We start from the raw sequence: 23,060 nt of genomic DNA on the forward strand, positions 1-23,060 counted from the left end.
GACAAGATAAAAAAAAGTAAGCTAGAAATGGGTAGGGGGGTAGGAGAAGAGTGAGGAAAAAAGGAAAGCACACTAACAGAAAGGTGCAACCTTACTCATTATGGTTGAGAAACAAATAGTAGATGATCATGGAGGGTCTGTTGGGGTCAAGCAAAAAGTGACTGATATTCAGGGGGGAGTCTTTGAAGTCTAGCAGTGCCATATTTTGTGAAAACTCTCCTAGGTATTATGTAGGAAGACGGTGAGGTCTTCCACGTGTTTGAGGGCCCTGGTTGTATTTGAACCTAGGACACTAATGCTGCAAGTCAACAGTGCTAACCATTAAGCCACCATGTTGCCATTTTGAAGGGTTTTCACACTTTAAGTGGTGTTGGATTCTGCTTAGAATGCAGAATCTATATACAAAAGAAAAAATGGAGACTGGAGGACTGCACCTCGTGTATCAAGTTTCATATAACGACTTAATAATAAAATAACCCCTAAAATAATTATAATTTTTTTTTTGTATTTTAAAACTACAATGTGCATAGACCCTAGTGGCCATTGGCCCTACACAAGAGTCCACACAGATTGTAGCCTCTTTAAGATGGCTGCCCACCTTGTGCATGAAAAAATATGCCTATCACCCCTATCAAAGGAGGTATCATATACTGCGAAGAAGCTGCCCTGCCCGGGGGTCGCAGGATAGGGGCAACCTGTCCTGTAGAAAAGTGGTGTAAAGTGGGGAAAAAAAAGAGGAAGAGGGACAAAGCCATTGTTCTTTTATTCTTTTATAATAAACAAGTCCGCCCTTGATTTAAACTGGGAAATTTACATTTACTGGATAAAGCAGTGCAGTCGCCTTTCTTTTACTCTTTACCTAGAATGCAGAATAGCAGCCTCTTTGACTTCTTTCATAACAATAACACTGACCTATCATTTAGTTAAACTTCAGAAATAAGACCATTCATTCAGTGCATATGACAATGATGCAATATATGAACAGTATACTATCAATGCTTATGGTGGGATTTTGCATGTCCATAAATATCTAAAATCTATGAATGGAAATCTGGTGAATTGCATTTCTTATAGCAAATGAGGATTAGCATATGTGATATACTGTAACATTTTGCTTAGCGGACATCTCCCAATAGGGGACACCTCCCAATAGCAGACAGTTTTTTATTCCCATACTTATGTATTTGCACCCTCTGAATAGGGGACACTCCCAATAGCGGAGGCGTACACACCCAATAGAGGACAAAACACTTCCAATAAGGGACAAACAGGCTTATGTGCCGGCCCTACCTTGTACACAGGGCCGCCATCAGGGGGGCAAAGCCAATATCTCAGTGAGGGACCTGGGCTCCCACTGCACCCCCCTGCAGCAGCCTCAACACAGAAGACCACTGTTTTAAACAGCGGTCTCCTGCACGTCTACCGGCCACATCTTTGGACAACCCCCTCCTCTGATGCCTTTTTGCCGCTTTATTTCCCCTGGGCCAAATCACCCCCCACCCCCCTTTATTACCCCTTGTGCCACATCATTTCCCCTTGTCCCCAGTGGACGGAAGGAGAGTGTCAAACCTGCTGAGAGCCCTGCATCTGAGCCTGCTGGGCAGGTAAGAAGAACAACAGGGGGAGGTGGGAAGGGAAAAAGTGATGTGGCACAAGGGGTAAGGGTGATGATTTGGCACGGGGAATACATTGACACAGGGGATTTAAGGGGGAGGGATGAAGTGGCATTGGAGGGATTAAGAGGGGGAATACATTGGCAGATGGGAGGGGGATTGAAATGGTATAGGTGGTGATAAGGGGTGAATAAACAGCACTGGGAGATTCTACTGTAACATTGCTTTTATTGTGTGTTATAGGTAATTACACTCTGGAGTAAGTACAGTATTTGGTCATTTAGAAAGATGCCTTTTTTTTCCCAGTAGGGGGACATCTCTCAATAGTGGAATTTTTTTTTTTTTTTTCCCCCCCCCCTCTCTGAGTGTCCATTATTGGGAGATTCTACTGCATGTACCTTAGATCAGGCCTCATTAAATGTTTATGGGCTGGGATCTAGCTTGTAAAAATTTGGAGTTAACAATAGTTTACACTGAAGATATTCTGAAGCTGCCCATAACCAATAGACACAAGTTGGTAAATCCTGCTAATGATTTAATGTATGGGGGTATCTTTAGTGCCTTTTGATGGTGAACATTGGTGGAAGTGGAGAGAGTCTCCCTTAAACTTATGAATAGACATGCACATTTGGCCTAGCTGAATGTGCATGTTTTTACAGAGGTCAAGGGAGAGAACTGTTGGTTGAAAGAGTTGTTTGTACATTTATCTTAGGTGTATGGCCAGCTGTATATTTTACAGCCAAAAACAATGAAATCCTATCCTGTAATGTGTATTCAGAAAGGGCTTTTTCTAGCAAACCTTTGGGGGAAATACTTTCTTGATTACAAATGATGTGATCCTATCACAATGTTGCCTCTATAGTTACAGCTCCCAAACAAAACCGTAATAAAGTAATACAACCGTAATACAAAATGACTGTTGTCTCAGCTGATGACAGGGAGGCTGTCTGCTTCAAAGGGTGGAGTGATCGCTTGGTGGGAGAGAGACCAATCTGCAGCTAATGCAACAGCTGTAGGCACCCTAATTGCATACCACAGGTCTTTTGATTGGATGCAGCTCATTTATGTTTCAATGGGTGGGGTAGCTAATGTGTGGGGAGGGAGGAAAATGGAATTATGGGATTTGTAGGCAAAAAAGAAAAAGTCAAACAGGAAATACCAGTTCACAAAAAGCTAGCCACAGTGTTATGGTAATCTCACAACATAGCCATTTAGCCTTCCTAAGCATGTCCATTACTGTCTGCCAGGTACATACTAAAATCACCTTATGGTGGATAACCCCTTTAAGCCAAAAGCTGGAAACCCAACCTGGTTTCAACATTCTTTGTGCCTTTTGCGGAGCAGAAATGCTACATTTTTGCATTGTTTGGTCATTGACTTTCATTGTTAAAAATAAAACAAAATTAAGAATTTGGCCCCTCCACCTTTCTGGGAAGGCATACCCAGAAAGGTGTATGCCTGTACTTTGGATAGGGGATACGTTTTATTTCACTACAGTACTCCTTTAAAGAATCACCCTAAATTATTTATTTATTTATTTTTAATTCCCTACCCAGCAGTATGATGTAATGCTCATGCAAGCTGCTCCTTCTCTGATGGTGCAATGTTATTTCCACATTCAGTCATTGTTCCAGTCCCGCTGAACACCGAGGTAGGAGGTGAGGAGACCCATGCATGGATGGAAGGCTGGGGAATGTGTGTGTGAAGAACCATGGATGGATGGATGAATGGGTTGGGGGGGGGGGGGGTGAGGAGACTGTGGATGGATGGGGAGAGGGGTGAGGAAACTTGTGCATGGATGGAAGGATGGATGTGTGTGAGAGGAGACTGTGAATGGATGGACTGCTGGGGGGCGCCAGGTGACTGTGGATGGATGGGGGGGGGGGGGCGAGGTGACTGTGGATGGATGGGGGGCAAGGTGACTGGATAGATGGGGGGGCAAGGTGACTGGATGGATGGGGAGCGAGGTGACTGTGGATGGATGGGGGCGAGGTGACTCGATGGATTGATGGATGGGGGTGAGGTGACTGGATGGATGGATGGGGGCGAGATTACTGTGTATGCATGGATGGGGGTGAGGTGATGGTAGATGGATTGATTGGGGGGGGCGAGGTGACGATGGATGGATGAGGGGCGGGGTGACTGGATGGATGGGGGAGGTGACTGATGATGGATAAGGGGTCGAGGTGACGATGAATGGGGGGGGGATGTGTGTGTGTGTGTGTGTGTGTGTGTGTATATATAATATATATATATATATATATATATATATATATATATATATATATAAAATGTGTGTTAAGAGAAACAACAAACTATGTCCAGCTTACCCACAACTCCCCGCTGCGTCTCAGACTGGTGAAGAGCAACAACAATAGCATGGTATAGCAAAAGAAGAGATTGTCCAGCACAGATCGTGCAATCTTCAACAATTTATTGTTTAAAAAACGACATCAGGACAAGGAAAGTCATGGGACGCCTTTCCTGGTGTCTGCATACACTCTTAGTCATACATAGTCTTTCTTAGAAAGAGTTTTATTATATATAGGGAAACACGTGAGCACCACAGGTGAGCTCTGAATAGGTGTAACCAACCCAGGTGAACTCTGAGGAGGGAATGTGTTAAAGGAGAAGTATCATGCAGAAAAACTTATCCCCTATCCAAAGCATAGGAGATAAGTGTCAGATGACGGGGGTTCCGACCGCTGAAATCTCTTGCACTCCCATAGAGATACATGAAGGGGGCGTGTCGGCTGCTGCTTTGTGTGGAAGTTGACACGCTCCGGGGTCCCGTGCAGGAGAACGCGGGGGTCCCTGTGGTCAGACCCCTGCCATCTAAAACTTAACCCGTATCCTTTGAATAGGATATACATTTTCTGCATGATACTTTTCCTTTACTTAATTAATTCTGGGGGCACAGTGGCATAATTAATTTTGCACAGCACAGTGGCATCATTAATTCTGGGGGCACAATGGCATCACTATTTCTGGGGGCACAGCGGCATCATTAGTTTTGTGCAGCACAATGGCATCCTTAATTCTGGGGGCACAGTGGCATAATTCATTCTGGGGGCACAGTGGCATTAATAACTCTGGGGCACAGTGGCATCATTAATTCTGGGAGCACAGTGGCATCAATTATTTGGGGCACAGGTACAATTAGTCAGTACAAGGTACACAATGTTTGTCAAAAATGTATTTGGGGGCATAGCGTGTAGCAGTAATATTGCAGGGTAATGGTGTGTGCCAGTAATATACCAGGGTCATAGTATGTGGCAGTAATATACCAGGGGCATAGTATGTGTCAGTAATATACCAGGGGCCCAGTGTGTGGCAGTATTATATTCAGGGTGTACAGTGTGTGGCAGAATTATTTTCAGGGGTACAATGTGTGGCAGTAATATACCAGGGCTCAGTGTGTGGCAGTAATATACCAAGGCTCAGTGTGTGGCAGTAATTTACCAGGGCTCAGTGTGTGGCATTAATATATTCAGAGGCTACATTGTGCGGCAGTATTATATTCAGGGGTACAGTGTGTGGCAGTATTCAGGTCATACATCCTCTACTTTTCAGTTGCTCTGCGCTTCAGTTGGCACTGAGGCCGCTGTTTGTGAACCAGGCCTTAGCGTTCAGCTCGGACCTTCACCGGATAGCAGACCTGGATAAGCGAACCCTCACTAAAAATTGTTGAGTACCCCTGCTTTAGGCTATGTTCACATATCGTTTTTCTGTACACATTTTGCTGCACATTACTCCCAAAACTGTGACAAATGTTGGCACTCCTGAAATTTTTCAAGAAGATGAAGTATTTTTCACAGAAAAGGATTGCAGTAACACATGTTTTGCTATACACATGTTTATTCCCTTTGTGTGTATTGAAACTAAACCAAAAAAGGAGGAAAAAAGCCAATTGGACATAATGTCACACCAAACTCCAAAAATGGGCTGGACAAAATTATTGGCACCCTTTCAAAATTGTGAAAAAATAAGATTGGCTTAAGAATGTGATGCTCCTTTAAACTCACCTGGGGCAAGTAAAAGGTGTGGGCAATATACAAATCACACCTGAATGCAGATAAAAAGGAGAGAAATTCACTTAGTCTTTGCATTGTGTGTCTGTGTGTGCAACACTAAGCATGGACCACAGAAATAGGAGAAGAGAACTGAGGACTTGAGAACCAAAATTGTGGAAAATAATCAACAATCGCAAGGTTACAAGTCCCTCTCCAGAGATCTAGATTTGCCTTTGTCCACAGTGCGCAACATTATCAAGAAGCTTGCAACCCGTGGCAAAGTAGCTAATCTTCCTGGGCGTTGACAGTAAAGAAAAATTTATGAAAGGTGTCAACGCAGGATAGTCCGGATGGTGGATAAGCAGCCCCAAACAAGTTCCAAAGATATTCAAGCTGTCCTGCAGGCTCAGGGAGCATCAGTGTTAGCGCGAACTATCCATCGACATTTAAATGAAATGAAACACTATGGTAGGAGACCCAGGAGGTCCCCACTGCTGACACAGAGACATAAAAAAGCAAGACTACATTTTGCCAAAATGAACTTTAGTAAGCCAAAATCCTTCTGGGAAAATGTCTTGTGGACAGATGAGACCAAGATAGAGCTTTTTGGTAAAGCACATCATTCTACTGTTTACCGAAAACGGAATGAGTCCTACAAAGAAAAGAACACAGTATCTACAGTGAAATATAGTGGAGGTTCAATGATGATTTGGGGTTGTTTTGCTGGCACTGGCTCTGGCACTGGGTGCCTTGAATGTGTGCAAGGCATCATGAAATCTGAGGATTACCAACGGATTTTGGGTTGCACTGTACAGCCCAGTGTCAGAAAGCTGGGTTTGGGTCCGAGATTTTGGGTCTTCCAGCAGGACAATGACCCCAAACATATGTCAAAAAGCACCAAGAAATGGATGGCAACAAAGAGCTGGAGAGTTCTGAAGTGGCCAGCAATGAGTCCAGATCTAAATCCCATTGAACACCTGTGGAGAGATCTTAACTCCTTAACGACGCAGGCATCATATCGGGTCGGGTTCTATAACATTGCAAAAGAAAAGTGTTAATAAATGTGATTTAACCCTTCCCTAATAAGTCAGAATCACCCCCCTTTTCCCATAAAAAAACTATGTAAATAAATACAAACATATGTGGTATCGCCGCGTGCGTAAATGTCCAAACTATAAAAATATATCATTAATTAAACTGCACGGTCAATGGCATACACGTAAAAAAAAATTCCAAAGTCCAAAATAGCGTATTTTTGGTCACTTTTTATACCAAAGCGATAAAAAAAAGTGTGATCAAAACAAAAATGATACCGATAAAAACTTCAGATCACGGTGCAAAAAATTAGCCCTCACACATCCCCATATCTGGAAAAATGAAAAAGTTATAGGGGTCAGAAGAGGACATTTTTAAACTTATACATTTTCCTGCATGTAGTTATGATTTTTTTCAAGAAGTACAGCAAAGTAGAATTGGTGGGACAAAAAATAAGCCATAATATGGATTTTTAGGTGGCAAATTGAAAGGGTTATGGTTTTTTAAAGGTAAGGAGGGAAAAAATGCAAAAACTAAAAAACTTTAAAATTGCTGTTGGGAAAAGGCGCCCTTCCAATAAGAGAGACGTGAGCAGTTTGCAAAGGAAGAGTGGTCCAACATTCCGGCTGAGAGGTGTAAGAAGCTTATTGATGGTTATAGGAAGCCACTGATTTCAGTAATTTTTTCCAAAGGGTGTGCAACCAAATATTATGTTAAAGGGGTACTCCGGTGAAAACCTTTTTTCTTTTAAATCAACTGGTGGCAGAAAGATAAACATATTTGTAAATAATTTTTATTAAAAAATCTTAATCCTTCCAGTACTACTTAGCTGCTGAATGCTACAGAGGAAATTCCTTTCTTTTTGGAACACTGATGACATCACAAGCACAGTGCTCTCTGCTGACATCTGTCCATTTTAGCAACCATGCATAGCAGATGTATGCTAAGGGCAGCATGGTGGCTCAGTGGTTAGCACTGGTGCCTTGCAGTGCTGGGGACTTGGGTTCAAATCCCACTAAGGACAACAATAAATAAAGCATTATTATTATTATTATTGTTATAACGTCAGCAGAGAGAACTGTGCTCGTGATGTCATCAGAGAGCATTCCAAAAAGAAAAGAATTTCCTCTGTAGTATTCAGCAGCTAATAAGTACAGGAAGGATTAAGATTTTTTAATAGAAGTAATTTACAAATATGTTTAACTTTCTGCCACCAGTTGATTTAAAAGAAAAAAGGTTTTCACCGGAGTACCCCTTTAACCCCTTAAGGACAATGGACGTACTCCTACGCCCCCGTTTCCGAGTCCTTAAGGACCGAGGACGTAGGAGTACGTCCTGTCCTTTCCCGGCCCCCTGCCGCTAGCCGGAGGGGAGCCGGTGCCCGATGCCTGCTGAAATCGTTCAGCAGGCATCGCGGCATATCGCCCAGGGGGGTCATTATGCCCCCCCATGTCGGCGATGGCCGCAGATCGCTGGACAATTCAGTCCAGCGATCTGCGGCGATTCCAGGTCAATCGGGTCTCCAGTGACCCGGTGACCCGGAATTACTGGCTGATCGGGGCCGTCAGAGACGGCCCCGAACAGCCATAGCCAGCAAGGGTGAGGTGGCACTGGTGCCACCTCACGATCGCCCTGATTCGTCGGCCGGATTACCGGCCGACCAATCAGGGCGCCTGCTGCGGGTGTCACTCCCGCACCCGCTCCGCCCCTCTTCCGGAGGACGTGAGCGGGTGCGGGACGTGCACCCCTGGTGCTGGGGACCCCGATCCCCGGCGTTAATGTTGGGATCGGGGCCCCAGGAGCGACGGCGGTGGCGGGACAGACCTGTGCGGCGATCAAGCAGCAGCAGGAGGTGAGTGACAGCCTCCTGCTGTTGCTTAGCAACAGCTCCCAGCATGCAAAAAGGGCATGCTGGGAGCTGTAGTTATGCAACAGGAGGAGGCAGACCACCACAACTCCCAGCATGCACTTATGGGCATGCTGGGACTTATGGTTTTGCAACAGCTGGAGGCACATTCTTTCTATGGAAAAGTGTACCTTCAGCTGTTGTGTAACTACAACTCCCAGCTTGCACAAACAGCTTAAGTGCATGCTGGGAGTTGTAGTGGTGCATCTGCTGGTTGCATAACTACAACTCCCAGCATGCCCGTTGGCTGTCGGTGACTGCTGAGAGTTGTAGTTTTGCAACAGCTGAAGGCACACTGAGTTAAGTAGCAAACCAGTGTGTCTCCAGCTGTTGCATAACTACAATCCCCAGCATCCCCAGCCAAAGTAGTATGCCTCCCGCTGTTGCATAACTACAACACCCAGCATGCCCTTCCGCTGTCCGTACATGCAGGGGGTTGTAGCTTTTGCAACAGCTGAAGGCACACTGGTTGCAAAACACTGAGTTTGTTGCCAAACTCGGTGTTTCACAACCTGTGTGTCTCCAGCTGTTGCAAAACTACAACTCCCAGCATGCACTGATAGACCGTACATGCTGGGAGTTGTAGTTTTGCAACAGCTGGATGTTCCCCCCCCCCAATGTGAATGTACAGGGTACACTCACATGGGCGGAGGATTACAGTAAGTATCCGGCTGCAAGTTTGAGCTGCAGCAAATTTTCTGCTGCAGCTCAAGCTGCCAGCGAGAAACTACTGTGAACCCCCGCCCGTGCGACTGTACCCTAAAAACACTACACTACACTAACACACAATAACATAAAAAGTAAAAAAACACTACATATACACATACCCCTACAATAAAAATGAAAAACGTCTGGTACGCCACCGTTTCCAAAACGGAGCCTCCAGCTGTTGCAAAACTACAACTCCCAGCATGCACTTATAGACCCTACATGCTGGGAGTTGTAGTTTTGCAACAGCTGGATGTCCCCCCCCCCCCCCCCCCCCCAATGTGAACGTACAGGGTACACTCACATGGGCGGAGGATTACAGTAAGTATCCGGCTGCAAGTTTGAGCTGAGGCAAATTTTCTGCCGCTGCTCAAACTGCCAGCGAGAAACTACTGTGAACCCCCCGCCCGTGTGACTGTACCCTAAAAACACTACACTACACTAACACAAAAAATAAAATAAAAAGTAAAAAACACTACATATACACATACCCCTACACAGTCCCCCTCCCCTCCCCAATAAAAATGAAAAACGTCTGGTACGCCACTGTTTCCAAAACGGAGCCTCCAGCTGTTGCAAAACAACTACTCCCAGTATTACCAGATAGCCACTGACTGTCCAGGCATGCTGGGACTTTTACAACAGCTGGAGGCACCCTATTTGGGAATCACTGGCGTAGAATACCCCTATGTCCACCCTTATGCAATCCCTAATTTAGGCCTCAAATGCGCATGGCGCTCTCACTTTGGAGCCCTGTCGTATTTCAAGGCAACAGTTTAGGGTCACATATGGGGTATCGCCGTACTCGGGAGAAATTGTGTTACAAATTATGGGGGTATTTTCTGCTATTACCCTTTTTAAAAATCTAAAATTTTGGGGAAACCAACATTTTAGGTAAAAAAATGTTTTTTTTTTTTTACATATGCAAAAGTTGTGAATCACCTGTGGGGTATTAAGGTTCACATTACCCCTTGTTACGTTCCCCGAGGGGTCTAGTTTCCAAAATGGTATGCCATGTGGTTTTTTTTTGCTGTCCTGGCACCATAGGGGCTTCCTAAATGCGGCATGCCCCCAGAGCAAAATTTGCTTTCAAAAAGCCAAATGTGACTCCTTCTCTTCTGAGACCTGTAGTGCGCCAGAAGAGCACTTCTCACCCCCATATGGGGTGTTTTCTGAATCAGGAGAAATTGGGCTTCAAATTTTGGGGGGTATTTTCTGCTATTATCCTTTTTAAAAATGTAACATTTTTGGGAAACCAAGCATTTTAGGTAAAACATTTTTTTTTTTTTTTTTTACATATGCAAAAGTCGTGAATCACCTGTGGGGTATTAAGGTTCACTTTACCCCTTGTTACGTTCCCTGAGGGGTCTTGTTTCCAAAATGGTATGCCATGTGGTTTTTTTTTTTGCTGTCCTGGCACCATAGGGGCTTCCTAAAGGTGACATGCCCCCCAAAAACCATTTGTCGCTCCTTCCCTTCTGAGCCCTCTACTGCGCCCGCTGAACAATTAACATAGACATATGAGGTATGTGCTTACTCGAGAGAAATTGGGTTTCAAATACAAGTAAAAATTTTCTCCTTTTTACCCCTTGCAAAAATTCAAAAATTGGGTCTACAAGAACATGCGAGTGTAAAAAATGAAGGTTGTGAATTTTCTCCTTCACTTTTCTGCTATTCCTGTGAAACACCTAAAGGGTTAATACACTTATTGAATGTCATTTTGAATACTTTGGGGGGTGTAGTTTTTATAATGGGGTCATTTATGGGGTATTTCTAATATGAAGACCCTTCAAATCCACTTCAAACCTGAACTGGTCCATGAAAAATAGCGAGTTTGAAAATTTTGTGAAAAATTTCCAAATTGCTGCTGAACTTTGAAGCCCTCTGGTGTCTTCCAAAAGTAAAAACTCATAAATTTTATGATGCAAACATAAAGTAGACATATTGTATATGTGAACCCAAAAATGTTTTATTTTGAATATCCATTTTCCTTACAAGCAGAGAGCTTCAAAGTTAGAAAAATGCAAAATTTTCATTTTTTTCATCAAATTTTGGGATTTTTCACCAAGAAAGGATGCAAGTTACCATAAAATTTTACCACTAAGTTAAAGTAGAATATGTCACGAAAAAACTATCTCGGAATCAGAATGATAACTAAAAGCATTCCAGAGTTATTAATGTTTAAAGTGACAGTGGTCAGAATTGCAAAAAACGCACTGGTCCTTAAGGTGTAAAATGGCCTGGTCCTTAAGGGGTTAAGGGTGCCAATAATTTTGTCCAGCCCATTTTTGGAGTTTGGTGTGACATTATGTCCAATTTGCTTTTTTTCCCTCCCTATTTTGGTTTAGTTCCAATACACTCAAAGGGAATAAACATATGTATAGCAAAACATGTGTTACTGCAATCCTTTTCTGTGAGAAATTCTTCATTTTCTTGACCAATTTCAGGGGTGCCAACATTTACGGCCATGACTGTAGGTAATGCATCCCCGTTGTTCTCACTGAGAAAATTCCTCATAGTTCACATAGTGATTTGCAGCACATTGTTTTTGCATTTTACATATGCTGGAATACGTGACATTCCTTGGCAATACGCAACAGAAATGCGGAATGCCGTTTATCCCCAGCGACAGTAATTCAAGGCAAACCTCCAGAATTACGTCCACACATTGTATGGCATATTTTTCCCCTTTATGTTTTTATCCTCTATTTGCCTGTCCTCCTGCCCGTCTATGGATTGTGTATAGCTTGCCAATTATGCTGGTGCTTGTGTATTTCCTTTCTGTAGCAGTGAACCTGTTGGTGGATGTCTCTTGATCAGGGATATGGTGCTCAGTATCTTGCCTGTCAGGAGAATATTGCTGATCTATGTGTTGTTGAGGCTTTCTTTTCTTTTCAGGCCTTTGATCAAGACTCTACTTGTTTCCTTGTGGAATGAATGAAAATGTGCTGCACCTTGGTGCTTACAGGGAATTCTTGCATACATACTAAGTGGGAGGGTGAGGGAAGGTTTGCAGGGAAAAAACAAAATTCACAGCTATTTATGGCTTCTACTCCTGAGGGCATTGAATGACTGTGAAGGGGGATGCCTGAGGTTGGAAACCTGCTTGGTTTTGAAGGATGAAGCACATCATGTGTGGAATAATGATATACGTATTTTCTGTTACTGTTTTGGCAAACTCTCAAGCTATGCTCCACATAAAGAGAAAAATCTACAATGATTGCATTTCAATTAGATGGTGTAACACTTGTCATTATACATGTTTGTGGTACAAATCTCTTATAATAATAGGGCTGCTCGATCGTGAGGGCATCGGGAAGGAAAGCTGATGGCTAATGTCAGCCTATTCTGGTACATGATGGGATCTGTATGGCGATAGTAGTAAATAAAGTGTCAGCCCATGGCAAAAGGAAGAGAAGGTCATTTTATTATATCTGATGTTAATTTGATCTCAATACAGTGTGTTATATCTTTTATGCATAGACTCCCACTACTTCTAGTGGGAGCCCCACCCCCCTGTATTCTTAGTAGATAAACTTGGCAATTAAGTTTGGCAGGAACTGTAGGTAAGTTACAACAGGAGACATCTAAGGCTGGTACACATATATCCAGCTCCATAAACTGGCTGATATGACTTATGATGGCAAAGTGCATCTGTTGCTTATAAGTCCCTGCAAGACTCATACCCCCGTCCTCCGGATAAAATCTGAACAGTTCGACCATCAGTTTCCTTCAAGCACTTTTCTTCTGATCTGGAGAGAACCGGTGCCGTATCATCAGATATATGTGAAGAGGCCTTAAAGTGGTACTCCCGTGGAAAACTTTTTATTTATTTATTTTATTTTATTTTTTTTTAAATCAACTGGTGCCAGAAAGTTAAATAGATTTGTAAATTACTTCTATTAAAAAATGAATTTTAATTAATTAATCCTTCCAATACATTTTATGGGCTGTATACTACAGAGGAAATGCTTTTCTTTTTGGATTTATCTGATGTCATGACCACAATGCTCTCTGCTGGCCTCTGCTGTCCATTTTAGGAACTGTCCAGAGCAGCATATGTTTGCTATGGGGATTTTCTCCTGCTCTGGACAGTTCCAAAAATGGACAGTAGAAGTCAGCAGAGAGCACTGTGGTCATGACATCAGAGAAATCCAAAAAGAAAAGCATTTTCTCTGTAGTGTACAGCCCATAGCATGTATTGGAAGGATTAAGATTTTTTAATAGAAGTAATGTACAAATCTGTTTATCTTTCTGGCACCAGTTGATTTAAAAAAAAAGTTTTCCACGGGAGTACCCCTTTAAAGGAGAACTCCGGGATACAAAACTTATTACCTAGGGGATAAGTGTCGGATCGCGGGTGAGAAGGGGAGTGGTGCACATGAAAAGTACAACTTTTCCAACAAAAATGAATCCTCAATACAACTTTGTCAGTGGAAAAATAAAAATGGGATTGGGTCTTAAAAGGTAAGGAAACAGGAAGAAAGCATAAGCCACAAATCATAATTTAAGGGGTTAAGCCTACAGACGCACATTGTTTTTTCAGTCCTCTTCTGTAACAAAAAACTGCTGTTATTTGGCGGTTTTACAGTTCAGAGGATGGACAAAAATCTGCTCTTTATTTAATTATTAATAAGCTTAATGGAAAAACAACTTGTAATGCACGCAACTACAGTCATGACCAAATGTTTGGGACACATTTTGGTTTAATTTATAATTTGCAATAACTAGATTGTTATGAAGAGTGATCTGATGAATTTTAATAAATTGCAGTCTTCCTTGTCATGACAATTGGTGTAGCACATACAATTATATAAAGGAGTACAAATATGCTGTTTTTTTTTTTACCTTTATCACTGCACTGTTTTTCTTCCCCAAAGATTTGATCACTTCTTAGTTTCCTTTCTGAACTGTGACCCCGCTGTTGCCGTGCAACAGAGCACACACTTTCCCATAATTCCCTTTGCATCGGTAGTACATAACGCACCCCAAAACTACAACAATTATACAAAATATAAATCTTTATTGACAAATCACATTAAAATAATACACAATGGGAAAAATCCCAGCATCCCATGGATATCAACCTTACCCAGGGAGGTGCAGACTTCAACGGCGTCTGCACCTCCCTGGGTAAGGTTGATATCTATGACACAATGCTTGGATTTTTTGTACTTGCTTGCTGTTCTGTACTAACTAGTTATAATTATGTTGGCATTATGCTCTATCAGGGGTAGGGTTATTTTATGAACTGTACATATTTCCTTTTCTCATTTATCATTTACTTTCCTATACCTTGCCTGGGTAAGTGCTCCTGAGGGAACCGTTTGTTGGTGCTATTTTTTCCATTTTGCACTGTGTATTATTTTAATGTAACTTTTAAATAAAGATTTATATTTTGTATAATGTAGTGTCTTGATTTTGAGGTTCATTTGACATATTTATGCACTACACATTTTTCTGTCTTGATTAGGCTTTAGTTTTGGAGGGTATAAAGTAGATACTAACAAGCAATATGAAGTTGAGTGAAACATGCCTGACCTTCTCAGTAGATGCCCTAGAACTGCTGGAACTAATAGCAACCGGGCAAAACCAAGAAGGCACATGCAGCATGAGCAAATAATATATATAAAAAGGAAAAAGCAAATATCGTGATTCGATTGCTTTTGTGATATTTCGTGCAGCCCTACTCCAGAGGAAGATTGGATAGCTGCAGTGATGGTTGACTTTCTGGAAGTTTCTTCCATCTTCACAAAGGATCTTTGAAGCTCAGCCATTGGGTTCTTGGCCAACACTTTTATCAAAGGCCATTCTCTCCTGATTAGTTTATTATTGCATAGTTTAGTGGGGTGGCCAGCTCAAGGAAAATTGCTCCAAATTTCATCCATTTAAGAATTATGGAGACAACTGTGCTCTTTGAAACTTTCTGAGCAGCAGAAATGTTTTTTTGAATACTTCTGCAGATTTGTGCGTCCACACAATCCTGTCCCTGAACTCCACATTCAGTTGTTTCCCCTCATGGCTTGGTTTTTGCTCTGATAAGCATTTTCAGCTGTGAGGCCTTATGTGGACAGGGATATTTCTTTCAAAATGATGTCCAATCAACTGTATTTAGCACAGATTACTCCAGGTAAGGCGCAGAAATGGCTAGGTTCACACTACGCAATCTCCAGATGGAAACATTCTGTCTATCGATTCCGAGTGCAGCCAGCACCGACTGAATCAGTCGGCACTAGGACCACGCGGACATTGCTGTTCCCAATAGACGGCAATGTCTTCAGCAAGGAGATCTGCTCGAAGGATGAGGCGGAAATTTGAAAGCGAATTTTCCACTCAACTCTGCTTCAAAAATTACGAAGTGTGAATTGGTGAACGGAAAACCCATAGACTAGCATGTACATTTTAGTAAGCAGAATTTCTGTCTGCAATTTCAAAGCTGATTTGCAGGCAGAAATTCCATAGTGTGAACCTAGCCAAAGGGGTTATCCAAGAATCGAAAAACAGAGAATTTATTTCAAAGACCGCTCCCTGTCTGTCTCCAGGTTTGGTGTGGTTCTGCAGCTCAGTTCCATTGAAGTGATTGGAGCCAAGTTGTAATGCCACACCCAAAGTGGAGACAGACAGGGAGTGGTCTTTGAAAGAAATAAAGTCTGTTTTTCAATTTCTGGATAACCCCTTTAATTTTCAAGTGTTATAGCAAAGGGTCTAAATACATATGTCTATGCTAAATTTTGTTTTTTTCCTCTTCAAGATATAAGCAGAAAGTTTCTGTTTGCACTTTGTCATTATGGGTTATTGAGTACAGTATGATGCAAAATAACAAAATGTAAAAGGGTGAATGTACTGTGTGAATGACAACCATTGTGTACCACAGATACCACTATTAAGTGTAGATGAATGGAATGCTGGTCTGTTAATGTGAGACTATTCGGTTACTTTTTGTAACTTAAAGGGGTACTCCGGCCCTAAGACATCTTATCCCCTATCCAAAGGATAGAGGATAATATGCCTGATCGCGGGGGTCCTGCCGCTGGAGACCCCCGCAATCTTTCATGCAGCACCCCCTATCATCAGCCTCCAGAACGAACATCGGTCCAGGTCTGATGAATCACGATCATGGGGCCGGAGTATCGCGACGTCACGACTCTGCCCCCATTTGATGTCACGCTTCGCCCCCTCAATGCACGTAGGCTTGTCACGCTTCGCCCCCTTCCGTAGGCTTGCATTAAGAGGGCAGAACGTGACAACACACAGGGGGCGGAGCTGTGATGTCACGATACTCCGGCCCCGTGATTCTGATTCATCAGACCTGGAGCGATGTTCGTTCCGGAGGCTGATGATAGCGGGGTGCTGCATAAAAGAATGTGGGAGTCCCCATCGGCGGGACTCCCGCGATCAGGCATCTTATCCTTTATCCTTTGGATAGGGTATAAGATGTCTTAGGGCCGGAGTACCCCTTTAATCAGAGAAGTATTCAACATCTCCTGAGTGCAGACATATTTAAAGAGAAAGTGGTGCCTTGTAGAGCTCTGCGGAGACAGATAGCTTTCAATAATTGAATTAGCTCAGCAGTGAACGTGAAAATCCTGCTGCTATAATATGCAGATCAGAAGGCGGCATGGCATGCTCATTTACTACAACTTCATTAGTTTTACTGCTTCACTTATACCAGTCACTTAAGAATTAGACAGGGTTTACCATGGTAAGATGATAGTTGTTTATATTCCATTGCCAAACAGTGTGCTTTTCTTCTTCTACATTCCCTTTTAATTATTGGATTTTCTCTTTGTAAGGTTCGTATTCTTGAAAGCTGTTTTCTCTCCTACCACAGGAGTTTAAAGCTGACCTCCTAATTTGACAATTCAACTTTTTAAAGAGTCCTTTGCATTGCACAACATCAGTGCAGATGTTGTGCTTCTTAGACTATGTTCACACGGCAGAAATTCTGCACTGAATTCTGCATGGAAATTCTGCATGAATTTTATAGCCTATTCACTTCAATGGAATTCTTGCAGCAGAAATTCTACTGTGTGAATGGGACAGCGGAATACCATTAAAGTGTGTTGGCTATGAATTCAAGCAAAAATTCTGCCGTGGGAACATAGTCTTATATTGTACCCCCAAACATGGGATCAGGAAAATATTTGATTAGATTTTTGTTACCTGATCAACTATAAGCCTCAGCACCCTATTTAACAAGCACATGTGTTACTCCAGTAAACAGAATATAAGGAGCTATGTATCCTTTAATAATATGTCACATAGCACATACTCCAGACTGTATTCCCTAATGCCCTTAATCTTCCCTCTCTGTTGGAGTTGCGGAGTTAAGACCAGCATACTTGTGCATATCGTCTTGGGAGTTTTAAAAAAAAAAAAAATTTTTTTGGGGGGGGGGGGGGTGTCTGGTGTATAATTTTAACTTCATGGATTATACTTTTCAAAGTCTTGTGAATGAATGATGTTTTGGGATGCAGTGCTGTATTTACTATGGACTTCAAGCCAAACGTCTTTCCTGCTTTATCTTTACATTCTACATTTTTACTTAGGGATAGGGGAGGAAGCTGCAGTGTAACTCCCCTGGCAGTGGCTTCTATCCCATCAGAATAGAACATTTAGTTATGTTGACATTTAACTGCTTAATAATTATTCTGCGTAACAAATGCCATTGGTGGCGTGAAGACCCGTATACAGTATATGTGTTACGCCTAGCGCTCCGGGTACCCGCTCCTCCCCGGAGCGCTCACGGCGTCTTTCTCCCTGCAGCTCCCCGGTCAGTCCCGCTGACCGGGAGCGCTGCTCTGTCATGGCCGTTGGGGATGCGATTCGCACAGCGGGACGCGCCCGCTCGCGAATCGCATCCCAGGTCACTTACCCGTTCCCGTCCCCTGCTGTCATGTGCTGGCGCGCGCGGCTCCGCTCTCTAGGGCGCGCGCGCGCCAGCTCCCTGAGACTTAAAGGGCCAGTGCACCAATGATTGGTGCCTGGCCCAATTAGCTTAATTGGCTTCCACCTGGTCCCTGACTATATCTATCCTCCTCCCATGCACTTCCTTGCCGGATCTTGTTGCCCTTGTGCCTAGTGAAAGCGTTTTGTGTGTTTAAAGCCTGTGTACCAGAACTTCTGCTATCTCCCCTGACTACGAACCTTGCCGCCTGCCCCCGACCTTCTGCTACGTCCGACTTTGCTTCTGCCTACTCCCTTGTACCTCGCCTATCTTCAGCAGCCAGAGAGGTGAGCCGTTGCTAGTGGATACGACCTGGTCACTACCGCCGCAGCAAGACCATCCCGCTTTGCGGCGGGCTCTGGTGAAAACCAGTAGTGTCTTAGAACCGGTCCACTAGCACGGTCCTCGCTATCCCTCTCTGGCACAGAGGATCCACCTCCTGCCAGCCGGCATCGTGACAGTAGATCCGGCCATGGATCCCGCTGAAGTTCCTCTGCCAGTGGTCGCTGACCTCCCTACGCTGGTCGCCCAGCAAGCTCGTCAGATCGCCCAACAAGATCACCAGCTGTCGTACTTGACCACCATGACACAGCAACTCCAGTCACAACTACAGCAAGTACAGTCACAGCTACAGCAGCAACAATCATCTCCTCCGCCAGCTCCTGCACCCCTTCCGCAGCGAGTGGCCACTCCTAGCCTCCGCCTGTCCTTGCCGGACAAATTTAATGGGGACTCTAAGTTTTGCCGTGGCTTTCTTTCGCAATGTTCCCTGCACATGGAGATGATGTCGGACCAGTTTCCTACTGAAAGGTCTAAGGTGGCTTTCGTAGTCAGCCTTCTGTCTGGAAAAGCTCTGTCATGGGCCACACCGCTCTGGGACCGCAATGACCCCGTCACTGCCTCTGTACACTCCTTCTTCTCGGAAATTCGAAGTGTCTTTGAGGAACCTGCCCGAGCCTCTTCTGCTGAGACTGCCCTGCTGAACCTGGTCCAGGGTAATTCCTCCGTTGGCGAGTACGCCATACAATTCCGTACTCTTGCCTCTGAACTATCCTGGAATAATGAGGCTCTCTGCGCGACCTTTAAAAAAGGCCTATCCAGCAACATTAAAGATGTTCTGGCCGCACGAGAGACTCCTGCTAACCTGCATGAACTCATTCATCTAGCCACTCGCATTGACATGCGTTTTTCTGAGAGGCATCAAGAGCTCCGCCAGGAAAAAGACTTAGATCTCTGGACACCTCTCCCACAGTCTCCACTGCAATCTGCGCCTAGGCCTCCCGCCGAGGAGGCCATGCAAGTGGATCGGTCTCGCCTGACCCTGGAAGAGAGGAATCGCCGTAAGGAAGAGAATCTTTGTCTGTACTGTGCCAGTACTGAACATTTTTTGGTGGATTGCCCAATCCGTCCTCCACGTCTGGGAAACGCACGCTCGCACCCAGCTCTCGTGGGTGTGGCGTCTCTTGATGCTAAGTCGGCTTCTCCACGTCTCACGGTGCCTGTTCGGATTTCTACTTCAGCCAGCTCTTCCCTCTCAGCCGTGGCCTGCCTGGACTCTGGAGCTTCTGGGAATTTTATTCGGGAGTCCTTAGTGAATAAATTCCGCATTCCGGTGACCCGTCTTGTCAAGCCACTCCACGTTTCCGCGGTCAACGGAGCCAGGTTGGATTGCACCGTGCGTTTCCGCACGGAGCCCCTCCTAATGTGCATCGGACCTCATCACGAGGAAATTGTATTTTTGGTCCTTCCTAATTGCACTTCTGAAGTTCTCCTTGGACTACCCTGGCTTCAACACCATTCCCCAACCCTGGATTGGTCCACTGGGGAGATCAAGAGTTGGGGCCCCTCTTGTTCCAAGGACTGCCTTCAACCGGTTCCCAGTACTCCCTGCCGTGACCCTGTGGTTCCTCCTGTATCCGGTCCCCCTAAGGTCATTAAGGACTCTGCCTGCCACAGGAAATGCCTCTCCCCCCCTCCCAGTCCCATCAGGCAAGCCCCTGTGTCCCCGCATGGCCCTCGTCCTGGTGTCACACTGCCCCGTGCCAGGTCTCGCCCTCTGCCCTCTCTCCCCATTCCTACTCCTGCTGTTCTGCCTGCCGTTGAGGAATCCCTCCATCCTTTCCCGGTGTCCTCATCCCAGGGGAGGCAGTTACCGGATAAAGAGAAGGGGAGACCTAAGGGGGGGGGGTACTGTTACGCCTAGCGCTCCGGGTCCCCGCTCCTCCCCGGAGCGCTCACGGCGTCTTTCTCCCTGCAGCTCCCCGGTCAGTCCCGCTGACCGGGAGCGCTGCTCTGTCATGGCCGTTGGGGATGCGATTCGCACAGCGGGACGCGCCCGCTCGCGAATCGCATCCCAGGTCACTTACCCGTTCCCGTCCCCTGCTGTCATGTGCTGGCGCGCGCGGCTCCGCTCTCTAGGGCGCGCGCGCGCCAGCTCCCTGAGACTTAAAGGGCCAGTGCACCAATGATTGGTGCCTGGCCCAATTAGCTTAATTGGCTTCCACCTGGTCCCTGACTATATCTATCCTCCTCCCATGCACTTCCTTGCCGGATCTTGTTGCCCTTGTGCCTAGTGAAAGCGTTTTGTGTGTTTAAAGCCTGTGTACCAGAACTTCTGCTATCTCCCCTGACTACGAACCTTGCCGCCTGCCCCCGACCTTCTGCTACGTCCGACTTTGCTTCTGCCTACTCCCTTGTACCTCGCCTATCTTCAGCAGCCAGAGAGGTGAGCCGTTGCTAGTGGATACGACCTGGTCACTACCGCCGCAGCAAGACCATCCCGCTTTGCGGCGGGCTCTGGTGAAAACCAGTAGTGTCTTAGAACCGGTCCACTAGCACGGTCCTCGCTATCCCTCTCTGGCACAGAGGATCCACCTCCTGCCAGCCGGCATCGTGACAATATGTAGATGATCTTTAGGTTACAAACTTAAAACATACCTGTCAAATCCCACAAAAAAAAAACTGTTATATGGTACTCTGTACCTAATCCTGTGATGATGTACATATCATTTTTTATGTCTCTATCACCCATATTTCACTAAAAATAGCAAATTACAGCTGCTCAATGTCTTTTCCATCTTGTCAATTGGAGGGGGCGTGTCCATCTCTTGCCTGCACTGTGATGACTCCTCCCCCTTCCCTATCTCTGCCTACAGATTTTGCAAAACTACATGCTAGGAGTTGTAGTTTTGAAACAGCTGGAGCCATATGTTTGGTAAAACTCTGTGTTACAGAAGTGTTGCTGCAGGCTGTGTTCCTCCTGCAGACTTGTCAATCAGCCATCTCGTGTCCATGACCCTTGGACACACTCATGCTGCTATGGGACTCATCAGTGTCCCAAGAGGTATGGGGACCCCCCAGTGGTGGGATTTTCAAAGGCAGTTTTCTTTAATTAATAAAATGTGATATATAATATTTTTTTTTTTAAAGAAGTACCGTATATTAGAAAAAATATTGTTTTGCCAAGATGTACAATATATAAAAAGTTTTTATATCTGACAGTGCCCATTTAATGTTCTGTAGGGATCACTTTCAAGTTATCTTACTATCATCACAAGAATATAACAAAATGTTTCACCAGTATATAGATGAGACGGGTTCATACCATTCACATTGTAAAGGTCACAGAACATGACTAAAACACTCACCCATAGAAGGCTATGATTTATCATCTTTAAACAACATCTTTCTGTGTGCCAAGTTCTGTGTGCTCAATGCTGTTAACAGCATCTCAGGCATGACTTCTGCCTCTGGAATCCTGTACTGAACCTAGGGTAAAAAAAATCTAAAATCTGAAAATAAAAACAGGTAAGAAATATCTATTAGTATTTAGCTTGCAGTTAGTGGAAAATGTAGGGGATACATCCCTTTTAACCCCTTAAGGACTCAGCCCATTTTGGCCTTAAGGACTCAGACAATTAAATTTTTACGTTTTCATTTTTTCCTCCTCGCCTTCTAAAAATCAGAACTCTTTTTTATATTTTCATCCACAGACTAGTATGAGGGCTTGTTTTTTGCGCGACCAGTTGTCCTTTGTAATGACATAACTCATTATATCATAAAATGTATGGCGCAGCCAAAAAACACTATTTTTGTGGGGAAATTAAAAAGAAAAACGCAATTTTGCTAGTTTTGTAAGGTTTCGTTTTCACACCGTACAATTTATGGTAAAAATGACGTGTGTTCTTTATTCTGAGGGTCAATACGATTAAAATGATACCCATTATTACATACTTTTATATTATTGCTGCGCTTAAAAAAAATCACAAACTTTTTAACCAAATTAGTACGTTTATAATCCCTTTGTTTGATGACCTCTAACTTTTCTATTTTTCCGTATAAGCGGCGGTGTGGGGGCTCATTTTTTGCGCCATGATCTGTACTTTTTTTTGATACCACATTTGCATATAAAAAACTTTTAATAAATTTTTTTATTTTTTTAATAAAATGTATTAAAAAAGTAGCAATTTTGGACTTTTTTTTTTTCGTTCACGCCGTTCACCGTACGGGATCATTAACATTTTATTTTAATAGTTCGGACATTTACGCACGCGGCGATACCAAATATGTCTATAAAATTTATTTTTTACGCTTTTTGGGGGTAAAATAGGAAAAAACGGACGTTTTACTTTTTATTGGGGGAGGGGATTTTTCACTTTTTTTTTTTTTACTTTTACTTTTACATTTAAAAAAAAAATTTTTTACACTTGAATAGTCCCATGATTGCTATACCATGATTGCCATACCATGATTGCTAATACCGATCTGTTCTATGTATAGGACATAGAACAGATCAGTGTTATCGGCGATCTTCTGCTCTGGTCTGCTCGATCTCAGAC

General features: G+C 44.0%; 1 protein-coding gene across 1 annotated transcript in view; it reads left to right on the forward strand.

Annotated features, from left to right (window-relative positions):
• TULP4 (TUB like protein 4) overlaps positions 1–23,060 on the forward strand; it is a 237,499-nt gene that overhangs the window by 63,485 nt on the left and 150,954 nt on the right. The window lies entirely within an intron of this gene.

This window comes from Hyla sarda, chromosome 3, assembly GCF_029499605.1.
Source record: "Hyla sarda isolate aHylSar1 chromosome 3, aHylSar1.hap1, whole genome shotgun sequence".
Lineage (NCBI taxonomy): Eukaryota > Metazoa > Chordata > Amphibia > Anura > Hylidae > Hyla > Hyla sarda.